A 19,022-nucleotide genomic window follows, 5' to 3' on the forward strand; every position below is an offset into this window, starting at 1 on the left:
ATCTCTCTAAGGTGAGGAATTAAGTGCCATTTGGTGCCTTCACTAGTCACCTGAAGTGGCTCTGTAGCTGGAGCTAATGGAGGAATCAAGGGGGTCAGCAGAAGGAAATCAGACTGTTGTACCAAGATAAGACACAGCTGGCAACAGCATGTGTCTTCCAACTATTTTTCTGTGCTTTGTGTAATTCGATGTGTTAAACGACTGGATTTTTAATTGTATTTAATATATATTATTTTCCTAATTTACCTCTAATTCATCTAGCTGTTGTTATATCTTAGTTACTTTTATGTCAGAGTCCATGGCCTTGGGAAAAGTCTGAGCACTTGCACAGCATCGCGGAAGGGCTGATGCTGGCAGGGACCTCTGGAGATCACGCGGCGTCACCCTCAGCTCCTCACTGTCAGATATCCATGACTAAGTGCAATTTTGGTAGAACTACATCAGTAACAGCGTTCATAGCCCACCCACTCCAGTGTGGCGGGGCATCTATGTCCCTTCAGGTGCTCTGCACCGCAAGGGGACACCGGAGCTGTCACCCACACTGTGGTCCTGACGGCCTGCAGGGAACATGGGGGCTACCATGCACACCATGGCCCAGCCTGGAGAAAGGGACACCCACACCACAGCCTGGCCTGGAGGAGGGGACACCAGGGCTGTCACCCACTCAAAGGTCTAGCCTGGAGGGGACACACAGACTGTCACCCACGCCATGGCCCAGCCTGGAGGGGACACCACGGCTGTCACCCACCATGGCCCGGCCTGGAGGAAGGGACACCCGCACCATGGCCCGGCTTGGAGGAGGGGACACCAGAGCTGTCACCCACACCACGGCCCGGCCTGGAGGAGGGGACACCAGGGCTGTCACCCACACAATGGTCCAGCCTGGAGGATGGGACATCAGGGCTGTCATCCACACGACGGCCTGGTCTGGAGGATGGGACACCAGGGCTGTCACCGACACCATGGCCCGGTTTGGAGGGGACACCGGGGCTGCCACACACCCCCTGGCCTGGTCTGCTCTGCGAGGGACATGGGTCTGCCACGCACAGCCCCAGCACTTGCTTTCCTGCAGCCCCAGGAGCTTCACTCACCGGCTGCCCCCGACCCAGTTCATGTCTGCAGCGGTGGCGGCAGCGCAAGGCCAGGCAGCCCCGCACGCTGCTGGGCCGTGACGGGGTGGTGGTGGCCCTGGGGGTGACGCAGAGCCCCCAGCAGGGCCCTGCTGCCGGCTCCTTCCCCAGGGCAGCGTGTGGGAGCTGCCCCCCCAGCCCGGCTGCTCAGCGCATGCAGCAGCACGAGGCGGCCAAGATCACAGGAATCCCCCCGGGAGGGCCAGCAGGGAGGAAGGGGCGCTGGCGGCGCCACCGTCCTGCCTCCGCTGCTGCCATTTCCCTCCCAGCTCCCACCCGTGGCAGCCAGCGCAGGGACCACGGGCCTCCCAATGCCTCATCTCGCAGGCCCAGCTTGCGGAGCGGCGGCATCGTCCTTCCAGCTCATGGCTCCTAGCGTGAGGGACACAGGCACCTTCTGCCCCTCTCCTGGGTTTTGGGGGTGATGGGAGAGCCGGGAGCATTACTTCAGCCCACGAGTGTCCCCATTTACAAAATAAATGTTACAGTATAAATCTTCGACTTGTTAATATTATGTCTAAAAGGGAGGCATGTCAGGCATGATATAAGCAAATTCCTTTAACTTTTGTTTTTCTAACACAGGACTCCAGAAGCTTGGTATTTTCTGTATCAGCTTTATTCTTATTCTTCCACAGCAATATCTGCACTTAAAAGACTGCTCTTTTCTTTATATTTGATTTATTGAATATGCAGTAGCAGCGGTGGTTTGTAGAATCCCATAAAAGCAACATTATTTTTCAGTTTATTCCCTTCCTTAAATAATTTTCTTCAGATAAAGCTAAAAAGAACTTTTAAGTTACCGTGATATAAGGAATCAGTTTTCTCTTAATTGCTGGCAAGGCAAACAGCGACAAAGACCAGATGCCTCTCCTTTTCTAACATTTAAATACTGTGCCTTGACTGTCCGCATCTGAAAGCTTTCAAACACTAGGCTGTGGGCTGGAGTTGTGTCGTATGCTCAGAGAAATGCAGGACATTAGTATTCATTTTTAAAGGGCATGAGGATGAGTTTTTTGAAGTTTAGTTGCTTCCTTGTGAAGTAACTAAAGTCAACTAAATATAGAACAGGGAGACTTCCCCAGTGTTTCAGGAACTGAAGCATTAGATAGGAAGAAAAAAAAAAACTTGAAGATTTCCCTTTTTTGGTAACTTTTTTAAATAGCCATTCTTCAGTAGAACCGCATCTCATGCTCCTTTGTAAGGAAAGTTACACAAGGTATTCTTCAGAATAGCTTGCCAACTGTTGCTAACATAAAACAATTACAGTCCTGCCCCTAAAACTAAAGGCAGCTCCTCAGATGAGGAGGAAATTTTCCTTCCTTCTTAGATCAGCGCTAGGTATCAGTAGCAAAGCTGACCGAAGCATTGCACTACCTGGTAAGCCATGATGACTATTTTGCTTGTGGAAATGCCTCTCAGGCTGAAATCACAACCCTCAGCTTCCTGCCAGCCTTCCAGCTGTAGGAAAAGTGGCAAGCCTGGCTTTCCAGTTTGCCCAGAAATTCACCTTAGCTGCTGCTTCTCTTCTCACTCTCTTTCTAAACACAGGTGCAGGCAGGACTGTGACAAAAAATGTATTACTTTGCTTACATTTCTGAACAAATGTGAGCTAACGTCACTTCCAGTTTTATCTTCCTCTTCCTCCAAAAGGAAAGGTTATCTGGGAGACGTGAGGGAAGGTTATCTCACTTGGCTTCTTTCTTTTCGGTCTCTGCCTGCCACTGTTCCTATTTGTTCCTATTCTTACTGCTCTGCCATTCCAAGACTCAGAAAGCCTCTAGACAGAGGAGGCAAAGTTAAAGGAAGGAGTTACACTCCTGCTCAGCACCATGTCCTCTTCTACATACCCTTCTCTGAAAGGCCACTTCTCTCCAGAAAGACGAGGGGTGAGATATTGACCATGCAACTTTTGGCACTCAGCTTTGATTGTGTTTTGGGAAAATTTCTGCATAACCAAGAAGATGGAGTCATCTTAATGGTGACTCAGTGCACCTAAGTTATGTTCCTGCTCTGCTTACACTTGTCACCCCTGGAGCAAGAGCAGACAAACTACAGAATCACAGAATCCCAGAATGGTTGAGGTTGGAAGGGACCTCTAGAGATCATCCAGTCCAACCCCCCTGCTCCAGCAGGGACACCCAGAGCACATGGCACAGGGTGGCATCCAGGCGGGTTTGGAAGATCTCCAGAGAAGGAGACTCCACAGCCTCTCTGGGCAGCCTGTTCCAGGGCTCTGTCACCCTCACAGGAAAGAAGTTCTTCCTCACATGGAGATGGAACTGCCTGTGTTACAACTTGTACCCATTACCCCTTGTCCTGTCACTGGCCACCACCGAGAAGAGTTTGGCCCCATCCTCTTCACATCCTTCCCTCAGGTATTTGTACATATTGAACAGATCCCCACTCAATCTTCTCCAGGCTAAACAGGCCCAGCTCAGCTCGTCTAGTCTTTCCTCATAAGATAAATGCTCCATAGAGCATAGATGCTCCTCATAAGATAGATGCTTTCCTCATAAGATAGATGCTCATCTAGTCTTTCCTCATAAGAGAGATGCTCCAGTCCCTTAATCATCTCTATTGCTCTACACTGGACCCTCTCAAGAAGTTACACAGTGAAATTGCATGAATCGAAAGTGTTAATCCAAATAACACCTGCAATGTTACTGTATCCTGAAGACTTGAATTCCTTGCCTTCTCTAAGCAGGATAGTCTCTTTCAAGGGTGAAATGACCCTGTTTATGTAAAATACTGTATTTACTGGAATGAGTGAGAGAAGATGAATTTTCAAATCACTTCTTAGGACTAGCTGCAAATGACTCTCATGTTTCCTAATGAAACCTTCCATTGTAACATTGCTTCCCAGCAAGTGTCCTCATCTGTAGATGATTATAACAAAGACAGGGATTGCTGAGTAGATGAATATGTAATAAAAAAGAAACCCTGGGGATTCTCACAGTTGGGTTTAAATGTTTTAGCATTACAGATTTTTGTGTGTGTGTGATAATTTAACATAATTTTAACTTTGATGCTTGACCAAAATGTTTGATTTTCATGTCTAGCATCAGGTAACTAAATCTATCTACAGATATCTATATAAAATATGCAGAGTACCTGAAACAGCTTTGAATGTTACGTCCAGGGATGGTGTTTTGGTACTTCTAAATATCAGCCACATTTATTTATGTGCCTAAATATTGAACTAATTATCTTGTGCTAGGAACTCGTGATTGTGGGAAAAAAAAAGGAAAGAATGAAAGAAAAAAGGGCTGTTCCAAGTGAAAGCTTTTGTTTGACAACCCCACTGCTGGAACTTCTTTGTTTACAGCATTGCATAATGTTCTCCCAGTTTTTTTGTTTAGCAAAACAAAGAAACACTGCCCTTGTGGCTTCAGTTGGTGTTTTAGCCCTAAGACACTTACTTTTAAAAAGATTGCTGTGATATTGCAAAGGCCTGATAGTATCTGAAGAGGTTTAAAACGGAAGATGAGAACTTGTTTGAAAATGAAGTCACTCTTCAAAAAGCAATCCCTCTTGTAAGACAGATTTCTTTTTCAATTCATTTGATTAAAAGCCCTTTCCCACATTTACCTTTAAAAGGCAGATGGCCTCTTTTTAAGTTTACTCCATGGACACTGCAGAAGCACATAACAGTTGGATGGCAGGGACTTCTGGAGATCATCTTGTCCATCCTTCCCAGTACTGCTCAAGCAGGGTCAGCTAGCACAGGCTGCACTGTGTGAAAAAATGTTTTCTTATGCTCAGATGGAATATCCTGTGTTTCAGTTTGTGCCCATTCTGACCCTGGACATAACTGAGAAAACTCTGGCTCCATATTCCTCACACCTTCCCATCAGATAGTCATTAGTAAGGGTTCCCTGAGACTCCTCTTCTCCAGGCTAGAAAATACCTGACTTCTGCATCGTGAATCTAAGCTGGCTTCCCCCTTTCTGCCTCTCATAGGTCAGGGAATAGTATCTAGGATTAGTTACCTCCCCAGGGATCAAGGTGAGGAGAACCTACAGTTTTCTGGTTCCTCCTTTTGCTTCTTAAAGATGTGCTGACATTTGCTGCTGCCCAGTCCTTGGGAACCTCTCGTTGCAGACCGCTCCACGGCTGCAGAAAATGAAACACCACTGTTGAAACCAGCTGCACAAGTTGTTGTTGACCCATGGGGTCTGTTCCATCCTCCTCAGGCCCTTCCTGTGTACTTGCTGGCTTGAGGAGAAAGCTACGTGGCCCCCAAGGCCCTCACCATGACCCTCAGGGCCACATAGTCCGGGGCCACGTCATCACACCTGGAACTTGCCAGCTCGTCCTTGCCAGGATTATCACCTCAGAATTGCTCCAATAGATAACAGGGTCCATGCCCTGTGGCGTGTCGCCACCGGGGCTGAGGATGTGTACGCTGCCCCGAGCAGTGTTGCCAGGCCCTTCTTTGCAGGCCTCTCTTAGCTCAAAGAGTTCCAGAAACTGCAGAAATATGAGGGATTTATATACTTTAACACAGAACACTAAACTTCAGCCAAAGATCTAAATTAAAAAACACATAGTGGGCTTCCTTATGTTCATGTGCAAGGTCTCCTCTTCCTCTTCAAGAGAAAATGCAACTCTCTACCTGATACTGATCAAGGCGGAAGATCTGGTCACAGCAGAATCCCAGTTTTATCACAATAACTTTGCTACAAGGAGCACAAAGACCAGAGAATCCACTATAATTGTGTTAAGCCCCAGCAAGGGAATAATGTAAAGCTTGTTAAAGATGAATTTAGGAGAGGCAGATAAAAGAATTACATCCATGCACATGGCCAGGAGACTGCTGAAGGATATTAGACCTGAATCAAAGAAACAGTCTGAACCATAGCCAAGAGTTATACTGCATCCAAAATAAGATAGTAGAAAGGAACATAAACTTCGACAGATTAAATATAAGAATGAAGATAGGCCACAAAGAACTTGAGAAATAACCAAAGAAACCAAACTAGAAATCAATCTTACACATCAATCACAAGGAAAAACCTGCTGTAAAGTCCAAAGAGCCAATTGATGACCAGGCTATAAAAAGAGTGCTCAGAGGAGACATGGATGTTACAGAAAATCTAGATTATTATTTTTCACCAGTATTCACTAATAAATAAAAAAAGTGGGGAGATTTCTTCTTGGAATTCAAAAGTGTCAGTAAACACAAAGACTAGAGCAATTGCTGTAGTCAGGGCATGTTTAATGAAGGCTGATGACAAAACCTCTCATTGAAGGTATCCGTGAGAGTCAGGGTCAAAACAAGCAAAAGGAAGTGGTTCTTCATGTAGGGGATAGTAGATCTGAGGAATTTCTTGCCAAAAGATGTTACTTATATATGAGTTTACACGAGTTCAAGAGAGACCAGACAGGCATTAGGAAAAGAGACCTGTTGTAGAATATTTCATGGAAAAAAACCCAGGAAATTCTCACAGCTGAAAATGGCTAGAGGTTGGGAGATTAGGAGGTTAGAGGTGATGGAATAGTATTATTTGTAATTGCAGTTCTTACTTCCCTGGACATCTGCTTAGAGCTGTTGTCAGAGACAGAATCTTATGCCAGGTGGAGCATTGGTCTGAACCAGTCTGGTTAATCTTACTATTTTAAAGTCTCTTGGGTAGCGTAATTAATAGATTGCTGTAAAGGATTTTTTCCATGGTACAACCAGTTACAGCCTCCTCAAACAAATTTTGGATGCATGACAAAAGGATGTCTGGGGATCTGGTTTTGGAGTGTGAGTGGGATAGATTCTTTTTGTGGACTTCTTCTTGCCTGCACCTTTGCACAGGGGAGTACTGGCTCTGCTGTTGCTGTGACAACATCACGATTGTTAACTGACACGAGTTACATGATTTTGCCATTTATATCTCTACATTTGGCACAAAGCATATTTAACTGTTACAACACATTGAAGAGTTAATTTAGAAAATTGCATTTTTTTCAGCTGATCTGAGAATAGAACTCCTACATTTTCAATGATTTACAGCAAAAAAAAAAAAGAAAAAAGGAAAAAGAATCTGTAGGCATAAAATAGATCCATATGATTCCCATAATTCTATTTTTTTCTGGAATTCTTGTTGTCAGCTGACTTATCTGTATGTAATAATAAATAAATTTGGCAATAGAAATATCTTTGCAAAATCCAGATAGCAAGCAGATATCCCAAGCCTACAGCTTGGGCATAGTTAATGCCTAAGCAATGAAAGTGCAGAGCTTTATCTGAGATCATTAGTCAGCACTTCACTGTCATTGGGGCAGTTGATAGTGACCTTCTCTATCCTTGGCCTTTTCCCTCTCCATCTTTATCTGCAAAGGAAAAACAACTTGTTTACACCTCTTTCTAGAGCTGTATTATGTTTAAAACCATGCAGCTCTTGTAACTCCAAACTGTTTGTGATCAGTAAGCTATCGATGGCATTGCCAAGAAAATTACCTGAATCCCTTACAGAGATATTCTCGAAACCTGCAAGTTGCACAGGACACCAGCAGCAGTGTGTTTCCCTAAGGACAGATGAAGGGAAGGAAGGCTACAGGTGCAGTAATGCCTCCGTGCACCTCACGGCCTGCGGTGCGGATGACACAGCAGCACCTCCACGTTTCCCTGCTCCTGTCCTCCCTCTTGCTCTCGTAACGTCCGTCTCTAGTCAGGGTACATTGTTAGCACTAAAACTACTGGAACCAGCTCAGTACTATCAGACCAGCCCACAGGAATGGACTTCATGTGTAGTAACAGTGCTTGAACAATAACGTGTGTCACGTTAAATGTGAAAACTTCTGCCTGGCTCAGCTATGATCATAGCCAATATATTTTCTAGTACAGTACATTAAGCAGTTATTTTCTGCTGATATCAGATATCCCCCTTTTCTGATGAAAAAGTCTACTTTGTGATTGGTTTGCCTTGGGGTTGCAAACTCATACTGTGAGCAGACTGCCCTCCTTATGTAAGGGATTACATTAAAGTCAATAGAAACTTTGCAAGTACATCATGAGTAAGGTATTTATCTGAGTAAGGGCTTGTAATCTGTTGAATTTGGCTCAGATCAGGGCCCACTATTCCTACACTAGCATGTAAACAGGCAGCTCACAATTAAAGGAAAAAATCTAGAAATTCTCAGCACACCATATTACAGTGCACTGTATGATGAATTTTAGAAACCATTTACAGTTCTATATTAGTACAAAATTGAAAACTATGGGCATTGTGTTACTTTAGGTATTTCACAGATCCAGTTGTTAATGGCTATGTAGTTTACTCATAAACTGTATTTAAGTGCTAAATACCCCAACAGCTATCATACAAAATGTATAATCTATGACTATTTTGAATTTACATTTACTTTTAATTCCGTATCGCTTTATGGCACAGCAGATAATGCCAACTGGCAAGGACATTCCAGTTTGCTGCAAAGACATAATGGCCACTGTGACAAGAGCATATAGGATATCTGGTGAGTAGCCTTTTGCTCTAATGTGTGCAAAATTTAATTTTTCAAAATTCAAATAAAAAGGTACTAAAATATTTGATCATCTAGTAAGACTGACCTATATTTGCTAATAATCCTTCATGTGCCAATTCCAGTATCTCTATAGCAGTCACAAAATTGTGCTGAGTGAAGGCTCTTTGGTGGGTGCCAGTGGGCATAAAATAGAGAGAAGAGGGGTCAGTATTGTAATAATTTCATTACCATTCCTGTATATTCAGATATTCATGTAGCTTCATCAGCCTGATATTCACTGTTTCCATTTATGCTCCAGAGAAAGTGGCTGTATCCTAGCACAGATAATTTTTATATACAGTGATTCTATTACTTCAGTCATCACAGAAGTTCTGTTTGGATAATGAAGGAAATGATTTTATTTTTGTAGTTGAGAGCAGTTGGTATGCTGGAATATTAGCCTAAAATAGTGAAAAAATACCACAGAAAATTAAATAATTATAAAAAGAGGCTAAGTTCTTCTTACTCTTACTCCTCTGTTATTGATTCTTACATTCAAAAAGTACAAATTATTTTACTGTGTTTGAAACCAACCATACCATTAAAAACAACCATTTGGTATTTAAAAACAAAACATCCCGTTCTCCTCAAAAAAAGAGGAAAAATAAAGTATCAACTTCCCTTTACTATCACAGATTCAGTTACTCCAGTTTATTTGATTGAGCTGATAAGTTTTAAAATAAATTATTTTTACTGATTTTTTAATTAAAAACTTTTAAAATGAATTGGTAGAAATTGTGGAGAAAACACAGCCCTGCACACTGTACTAAAATTACTTTAGTATTGGTTTTCCAGGAATATGAAGCAATTTGGCTAGGATTAAGTATTAAGTAATTAAGCAATTACTAAAATTGCCAGCCTTCACCACTAAAGAAATTCTACAACTTAAAGACCACGTTCCACAAAAGAGTAGTTTGTATTTAGATTACAGACTGGAATTGTGGCAAAGCAAAAATCACAAGGCATCAAGAACAGAAGAAAAGGTGCAAGTGAAACGGCAGTTTAAGCTTTTCTCTGGGCTTTCAAAGCAAGAAAATACATTGCTTTTCCTGATGGTGAAGTCACGAGACTTCTGATTTACTCAAACATTCCCACAGATCTGACTGCGCAGTGTATGTCTGTACTTACTTACACTTATGTTACCAAGTCACCAAAAGCTTCAGCCCTCTGGGATCTTGCAAAGTCAAAGGTCAGCAGATACGCAGAGCTGAAAGAGATCCGTAAACTTTCCCCTCTGTAAGAAAATGCTAGAGTAATGGAATATTACGAATAACTGTGGTTTGGCAACACAGCTCTAAGAGAATGCTGTGACATACACCAAACCAGAGCAAATGTGAAATCTCTAACTGGAAATCACGATTAAAACACAACAAACCCTACACAAGGCAGTTTCTTAGCCAGTGCATTGCTGTGCCTTGAAAAATCATTTAATTTTCCCCACAAATCAATTGGTTATGAAACCGGGCCTATTTAGTAACTCTAAGTTAGCCAGGCTGCTCTGTTTCAGATTTTGCCATTTTCCAAGCTTTATCTGAGTTGCGCAATAGATAAATAAAGGACACGTACCCAGATCTTTCTTTGGTCCTCGCTAGCAGACGTTTTAATGGGCTGATGTGGCTTAATGCTGCCCTGCGAGGCGAGGCAGGTGCCCTTGCTTTGCATTGCTGGGGAAGGCAGCGAAGGCCTAGGGACATTTTCCATACCTGCTTTTACTCGTGCACTATCACCATTGCATGTAAGAAAAGAAAAAACACAAGAACTTATTGCTTTATCACATGTCAGGAGATGTGGGTGTGTTATTCGTTTATTTTTAAAGCATGAAAAACTTTTTTTTTTTTTTTAATAAACTCCGATCTTCCCTGGGGAGGTTTGAAACGGGCACCTTGAATTGCAGCTGCGGCTCAGCCATGACTCACGGCACCCGAGGCCTTGCTGTGAACTCGCACCCCGCTGCCCTCGGGATGCATCTGCCCGCCAGCGCGCAGCAGCAGCGGGAGGAAGAGGAAGCTGCTGATTCCCCTCTTGATGAGAGGCCAGGAAATAAAACCCTTAATCCTCACCCCAGGGCGCCCAGTAAAACCTTTATTCTTCACAAGATGACCGCTCTTCCCCACCAAGGCCGCTCCGGCCTCCTCACGCCGCCAGCCCGAGGCCGCGGCGGGCCCCGGGGCGCTCAGGCCGCGCTGCGGGCGGCGGGCGGGGGCGGGGCGAGCGGCGCGGCCGGGCCCGGCCCCGGCTCCGGCGGCGGCTCCGGCTCCGCCGCGGCGGCCGCGGGGGCCGGGCCGGAGCGGCGGGGCGGCCGGGCGCAGCCAATGGCGGGCGGCGGGGCGGGCGCCGCGGCGCCGGGCCGCGTTGTGCAACGCGCCGCGCGCTGAAGGAAGCGGCGGCCCCGCCGGGGCCGCGCTCACTCGGCCTCTGCCGCGGCCGGGCGGGCGAGCCGGGCAGCCCTATGCGGACGTGGCGGAGCCGCCCACGATGAGCCACATGCTGCACGCAGCGGCCGGCCGGGTGAGATGGAGCCGGGCGAGCGCGGCCAAGAGGGCGGCGTGCCTGGTGGCCGCCGCCTACGGGCTCAAAATCCTCTACCCCGTGCTCCGCCGGCGGCTGGCGCGGGCGGCGGCGGGGCCGGAGCGGCCGCGTCGCGACGGAGACCAGCAGCGGGAGCGGGGCCAGGAGCAGGGCAAAGCGGCGCCGGCGCTGAACGCCGACTTCTTCAGGCAGCTGCTGGTGCTCCGCAAGCTCTTCTTCCCGCGGCTGGTGAGCCCAGAGCTGGGCTGGCTCTGCCTCCACTCCGTCGCCCTCATCTCCAGGACCTTCCTCTCCATCTACGTGGCCGCGCTTGATGGGAAGATTGTCAAGAGCATCGTGGAGAAGAAGCCGCGGAGCTTCGTGGTGCAGCTCACGAGGTGGCTCATGATCGCCATCCCAGCCACGTTTGTCAACAGCGCCATCCGCTACCTGGAGGGCAAGCTGGCCCTCGCCTTCCGCACGCGCCTCGTGCAGCACGCCTACGAGACCTACTTCGCCAACCAGACCTACTACCGGGTCATCAACATGGACGGGCGGCTGGCCAACCCCGACCAGTCGCTCACACGAGGACATCATGATGTTCTCGCAGTCTGTGGCACACCTCTACTCCAACCTCACCAAGCCCATCCTGGACGTGATGCTCACGTCGTACACGCTCATTTCCGCACGGCGCGCTTCCCGCGGTGCCAGCCCCATTGGGCCCACCGCCCTGGCCGGCCTCGTTGTCTACGCCACGGCCCTCGTGCTCAAGGCCTGCTCGCCCAAGTTCGGCAAGCTGGTGGCCGAGGAGGCCCAGCGGAAGGGCTACCTGCGCTTCATGCACTCGCGCATCATCGCCAACGTGGAGGAGATCGCCTTCTACCCGCGGGCACAAGGTGAGTGGAGGGAAGGGTGATAGTGCTCAGGAGGCCACCCGCGCTTCCCCCATCCACCTTCCAGGGACCTCCGAGTCCCTCTGACATTTAAACCTTTACAGCCAGCACTTCCCGTTTCCTAGGAAAATGCAGCCTCACAGGCGGTGCCGGCAGGGAGCAGAGCGTAGTTCCCTTCTGCTCTGACAGTGTTCCTGTTTTGCAGCTGTATCCTCTGTTTTTCTAGAAAGCTAATCTTCTTCATTGTTTTTCCCCACCCAGTGCAGTCTGTTTAACTTCCCAGGCTTTCATTTTTGCTCTTGTTTCACAGCTGCCAGATTCAGTGCTGCAGAGATCCTTCCTCTCTAAGGACCAAAAAAAAAAAAAAAAAGAAAAAGGAAAAAAATCCAGGAGCACCAGAAAGTCTAGAGGAAAACTTTGTGCAAGCGCAGAGAGCACTACAGCCTTTGACACTGTTTTGCATAGCTAAACAAAGATGTAGTCAGGGTCTTAAAATAGCCTAAGAGCAGTAGTTCAGTAGCCGCCGTTATGTAAACTTGTAGACTATTTTAAAGCCCACCTTACTATGGACTGCATCATGCTCTTGTTGCAAGTGGATTTTGACTAAAACATTTTTCAAATGTGCTTTTATAAAAAATGTTATTTCACATAAGGTGAAAAAGGAAATCGGAAAGCAGCCTGAAGTGCTCCTGTCACTTTCATTCTGAACAGCAGTTACGTAACATAAATGGCTTGATTTGGTAGAAGCAATGGTTCCCAAAGCCTCCTAGAGCACTGTGTTAAGTGCTCTAGGCAGCTAAATTAAACAGTTTCTTCTAACCCCCCTATGCCTTGCCTTGAACCTCAGTGCATTATGTCACACCAACTTGCATCTGTCCTCGACTTTTTAAACTGCTTGTGATAATTCTCCCTTCCTCTGGACAGCTTGGAAAAACGAGCAGCATTGCGTTTCAGGGATCAGCTCTGCAAGTTTCACTTGGTGGAGATAACTGGTCCCCAGATGCTGCCCAATTTGAGGAGTTTCAGTTGCTGTGAAATTCTATAGCTGCATCTTCATTAGGAGGTTAGAGCATCAGTCTTACTTTGACTGATAGGATCCGCTGTGCTCACTGCCTGCTGTGTTGTTTTTGTGTGTATTAGAGGTCTTGAAAATAGAAAAACTGCCGTTGTTTGTTAAGGGACAAGGATGTAAGTGAGAATCAAGCCCACAGACTCCCATAAAGCGGTGCAGTGTTGCTGTGAGAAGGCAGCACTGTGTGATTCAGGAGTCACAGCTCTGATACCCGATTATTTTGCTGCACTTATGTAAATATATCTTGCATGACCATGTGTGTCTTGGTTGCATTCCTGTAAATGTTTTATTTTTTTAACTGTAGGTGGAAATGAAACAGCTACAAAAAAGCTACAAGGCCTTGGCAGACCAAATGAATCTCATCTTGTCCAAACGGCTGTGGTACATCATGATAGAGCAATTCCTGATGAAATATGTCTGGAGTTGCTGTGGTTTGATTATGGTCGCCGTGCCCATCATCACAGCAACTGGATTTGCAGATGGCGGTAATACCATTTTTATTATTTTCCAAATGCCCTTTTTTTTTTTTAATTTGGACTCTCAAAAGACCAGACTTTGCTTGAATGCCTTTCAGATTTCTTTATTTTACACAGACTTTGTTACTAAATCTTTGTGGAGCATTTGTCATGTCTTTATGTTTCACACATAACTAGTCAGCTGAGGAAAGAGCAGAAGCTACAGTTTTGAACACAAACCTGATAAACATCATGAATTCCACTCCAAGGATACCTGCCACAGGGGAGATTATAGTGATAATTGAGTCCTTACTCATTAGGTGATGTTGGAATGGCATAATGGTCCTTGCAGCTTCCTCTGCTGTTTCTGCTGCTAACAGCAGCACTAACGTGTATTGTTAACTTTCCTGGAGTGCTCATCTCATTCCATAAATAGTAGTGTAATTATAGTTAATTATTCCGTTATGTGTCAGCCAGTTGGAAAGCAGCATTTTCACCTGACTCACTGGAAGGAGGACAGGTGGAGTCCAACCTGTTGGAAAGCAGCATTTTCACGTGACTCCCTGAGAGAAGGACAGATTAGATAGCATCATTTTTAACATCCTGTCAGGAAGTGAAATGAGACTCAAGCCATGTTGCTATTGCAGACATTTTAAAAACACACACTAAAAAAAAATAAAGACAACAGAAAGAAAGGTAATTAAGGAGGAGTTGTGAAAGACTAGTTGGTACATTTGCTTCAGCAGGCTTCCTTATGCATGACTAGAACTGTGGGCTATATTACAAATGCAATAGGATTCCTTAAGAATAGCTGCTCTACTGGAAGCAAAAGGAGTGGATTGTTTTCAGAACAGGACTGGGTAATTATAGCCCAAATCAGAGCTGTACAACAGGGCAAATGTGATTCAACCTCCAGGGTGGATTCATCCAGCCCCCAGCGTTGGTTACACTGCTTCCAGTTTTGCCTGTGCGTGGCTAGTGTCTATTCTGAAGAGAAGAGTTTGTACAAAACCATTTCTACCCCATGTAAGTGGTGAGGTTATCAGCCCACCAAAAAGGTGATTAAACTGGTTAAATCATCAACCAGTTTTAAGAGTCTTTTTCTAAGGTGGAAGTGAGTGCAGTCAAGAAAAAGACTATTTAACTAAATGTTGTAAATATCTCTCTGCCCTTGCAGCATGGAGAAAAAAGGAAATGAAAGAGAATGTTGTTTGGAGCAATCAAGCCACAGTGAAAGTATATGGAACAAATGAGTGATAATTTGCTTGTGTTTGTGCTGAATGAAGTAACACTGTGATACCTAGGCACAGTGTTTTGGTAAATACTTTTCAAATGTGTGAGAAAAGACACAAATGATAGCTCAAGTTGTAAAGCTGAGAAATATTTGTACCAGCAATGTAAAATGTTAATACATGGAGGTTATTACAGAACCCTGAGGCATGTCACAGTGATGGAAACGTTATTAATGGTGAAAATTGGCACTGTCAAGACCCCTACAAATATAACAGGTACTCACTGTATAAGAATCTCTCTGAGACTTGAACTTATCACTAATTCAGATGGCAAAGAAGCACTGTGTGTTTCAGCAGATCAGGTGCAGTTTAGTTCAAACCTGAAGAACAGAAACTGAATTTATTACTATAGGATAAGTCATCAGAACAAAGAAAAAAACCAAAAAGTGGTATCATAACCAGGCCTGAAATGTCAGGTGTAAAGCAATAGATTTTCTACACTTTTTCTTATAAAAACAATTCAATTTTTAGAGCAATAAAAAAGAATTATTGGAGGTAATACTTCTATAGTGCAGACATTTCTGACTCAAATTTACTAGTTCTGTTATATATTTCAGGGAAGAAATTAATTGGCAAAGTCAGGATTCCTGCTTGAAGACATTTCCAATTTTGTTAGAATAAAACATTGGTGTTGTAAATGTCTTGTCTCCATTGGGTTTCTGGAAAGTGACTATTTTTGGAAACAAAACTTTAATTTCTCTAGAAACAGTGGACATGTGTCTTTGTTCCTAATAGAAGGGTTGTTATCAATTACTTATATGAAAATGAAAGGAGAAATATTATATACGGTATGAAATAGGGACAGTCTGTCTGCCATTCAAACCAAAACAGCAGACAGACCATCTGAAAAATGTTTGAGATGAAAGGTTCATGAAAAATAATTTGGTAGATTAGGGAGGTAATGTAAGATAATTGTTTTGAAATTATGCTATGCTCATAAAGTCCATGTAATATTAATTTTCAAGTAGCCTTAAGAGTGTGCTTAAAGGGACAGTGGTTTGTGGAGGTATCCAAACTACTGCTAAATGAGCTCGCCTGGGTGCTGGAAGCAGCAGAAGGTAAATTCATCCAGTAGTACTACATTTATGTAGTTAAACTATGGACAGTTCCTAGATGATGTAGTTTTGGCACAGGCTATAATTCAAGCAAGATAAAATAATTAACTCTGAGAAATGTCTAAAACAAGTTTCTATTTAGTTTGCACTAAGAAATTAATTCCCTTTAGCACTGAGTTTACTCTTTTTTGGTGTGGAAATAACTTTCTAAATAAGTGAGGACTACATAAGCAAGAGTTTTGTAATTTCTGCCTTCTTTGAAAGAGATTTCCTTTTTTTCTTTTTTTTAAAAAAAAAAGTGCATGCTTCTCTTTTCCAGGTGGCTAGATTGCAATCCTACTAATTGAATTTAACTCTAATTAGTTGAATTTAAATCTGATTTAATTTAGAATATATGAACGTTTACCAAGCAATTAAGAAAAGATTGTATAAGACAACTGAGGCCAGAAAGATATATAGTATATCTAATACACACATACACACACATATATATATTTTATATGTATGTATGTGGTATAGGTATGCAAATTTACTGTTATTATACAAAGATGCCTTTTTGGAGATGTGAATGAAAACAGAATAACAGTTAGATTTAAGTATCTTAAAAAGGAAATAGAGGCAGAAAGGTAAATCTGGCTTTGGTACTGTATGCAGATTTCCAGACACTGCAGAATCAGATAGGTAACACACAGCTACTTACCAAGTACAAAAATATTTTTTGAATTACCTTAATTTAGCCTGTAAAATTACAGCCACATTACACCCATAGTTAACTCCTCACAGCTTTTCTCGACCATGACCACTGTGCAAACATCACAAAAAAGTATTATTAACAGTTGGAAATACAGGAGTTGCCACACTGGATCTACCTATTAGTCCCCCTTTGCCTGATACCTAGGAGCAACCAAGCTTGAGAAAAGAAAAAGATGCTCTGGATTTATTTTTTTCTTTAAGCAAGACGTATATAAAAATTATGTGAGGCAAAAAAGCCCTGAGACCTTCTCTTTCAGTCTTTCACACTGAAACTTCTGTTAAGTGTGGTTTACCACACACTGCTGTCCCAGTTTTTTGTAGACGCAAAACACTTAACAGTAAAACAATATGTGGTCTCAAGATAGTCACGTTTTGGTCTTGATTCCTTCACAAAGGAAACTTTAGAAGTTGACTGTATTCTGCATAAAGTTTCTGTAGGTCAGGTGGTAGGAAGAACATATATAGGTTACAGTTAACTATAAACATATATTTCTCACATATTTTCTACATTTTATGCTGCTGCTTTCTCTTTGTCAGTTGCTGCTGCTGTGTTCCTATGGTGTAGCTCTTTTCAGAGCAGGAATTTTCTTGCTGACAGGATATGCTGTCATAAATAAAAGATTTTGACTTTATTCTTGGGTGAGATCAACAGGCAGGCTAGTGAGAAAGAGGGATCCTGTTTAAAAACACGCCCATGATAATGAAAGAACTCACTGTTTTCTTTAAAAAAAATCACGTTGCAAATTTGCATTAATATGAATATTTCTTTCACATAAAATGAGTAATAATGTAAGGCTAAAACTAATTAATACAAAAATAAATTCAATTAAAATCATTTTCAGATCATTGCTTCAGTTTCACTTTGCATTGCTAAAATGTATGTTGGAAATAATAGTATATTAGAAGAAAATTATCTAGATAGGCAAATAGTAGAAATCAACAGGATGCTTTGCATAATCAAGTGAATTCTGTATCCTCCCATTTGGTCTTTGTTACTGAAGTATCCATGCTAATTACACTCACAGATTCTCTTTGAAAGGTTGTCTTCATAGAACTAAACTTGTCTCAATTTAAAGCTTATTCTACTATTGCTCTCATTTTAACTATGGTTTAATTTGTGGATGTAATTTTAGGAGGATAATTTATTTGTTTGTTTGTTTTTTTTTTAGAGTTAGAAGATGGCCAGAAACAGGCAATGGTTAGTGAACGAACAGAAGCTTTTACTACGTCACGAAACCTGCTGATTTCTGGGGCAGATGCTATTGAAAGAATTATGTCAATCATACAAGGAGGTATTGTACATTAATCATACATGAGACAGAAAAGGGAGAAATAAAAGCAAAATGGACTTAACATTTAATGAAAAATATATATTTTAAAGTGCCATTCTTAAAGTCAAGTTTCTATTGTGCTTAAATCCAAGGAGATCTTGGAGTTTATAGTCATGTCTTTGGTTAAGTCTGCAATGAGTTTGAAGAGCTCAGCTGCCAGGATGGTCCAACATAGGAGTGTTGTCTTAATATTTGTGCTCAAGTGCCACCAGAGAGCACTCCAGAAATTCCTGGAGTGTGAGTGCTGGAGGTTCAGATTCCTCTTCTCTGTGGAGCAAGGAATTAAACTCAGGTTGACTTGAATTCTTACTTTCGGCCATCTGAACTGTGTAGTCATTGTCAGTACCTTCCGATACCGTTAAATTGTAAGTAATTTTGCAAAGTAGAAGATTTTTAACAGGAAAATCCATTATAGAACACCAGATGGCCTGGAGATCAGGAAGTTCATCTGGAAGGTTGGAGATGTGACTTCAGGTTGTTACATGAGGTCAGGTAGAGTTGGGCTTTTAGCTGCAGTATCTCCTGGGCATTTGCTATTTAGCAAAAGGAAAATGAGACAGCACCCTTAGTCTCTGTTGTTCTCAACATTTATTGCTTAATGTGGTTCTGCGTTTCTTTGATTGGATTTTCCTAATCCCTTTCCCAGTGCAGCATGAGGAGGGCACAGGCAGCTAATTGAAGACTCTGGAATCCATTACGTGGAATACAGCTGTACTAACTACAGCTTTTTAAATTGAAGAGGAGAGGTAGTTCAGAGCCTCCAAATACAGAGACTGCAGCCAAGCCAGAATCTCTGTTTTCTCGGCAGGGAATACTTCTAATGGACAGTGATTTTAACCTATGCTGCTTCAGCTGATTTGCTGCTTTGCCTCTGCTCTAAAGAGCCTGCCAGATAACCAATTGAACACTGGTGTTACTTCTGTTTTGTTTTAAATATTTGATTTATATAATGTGCATAGAGACTTACAAGCATGGCAGTTTTGTTGTTTGGAATCAAGAGCATCCAAGCAGTAATAGTAGC

At 43.3% G+C, this 19,022-nt stretch overlaps 1 pseudogene across 1 annotated transcript; it reads left to right on the plus strand.

The window, feature by feature from the left end:
- Positions 1-11,117: 11,117 nt before the first annotated feature.
- LOC148592898 (ATP-binding cassette sub-family D member 2-like) lies at positions 11,118-17,994 on the plus strand (annotated as a pseudogene). Its single transcript, XR_015913857.1, has 3 exons — positions 11,118-12,046; positions 13,420-13,600; positions 17,840-17,994. The product of XR_015913857.1 is annotated as an ATP-binding cassette sub-family D member 2-like (transcript).
- The last annotated feature ends 1,028 nt before the right edge of the window (positions 17,995-19,022 follow it).

This window comes from Tinamus guttatus, unplaced genomic scaffold, assembly GCF_059628265.1.
Source record: "Tinamus guttatus ecotype Peru unplaced genomic scaffold, ASM5962826v1 Tinamus_guttatus_pri_ptg000489l, whole genome shotgun sequence".
Taxonomy (NCBI): domain Eukaryota; kingdom Metazoa; phylum Chordata; class Aves; order Tinamiformes; family Tinamidae; genus Tinamus; species Tinamus guttatus.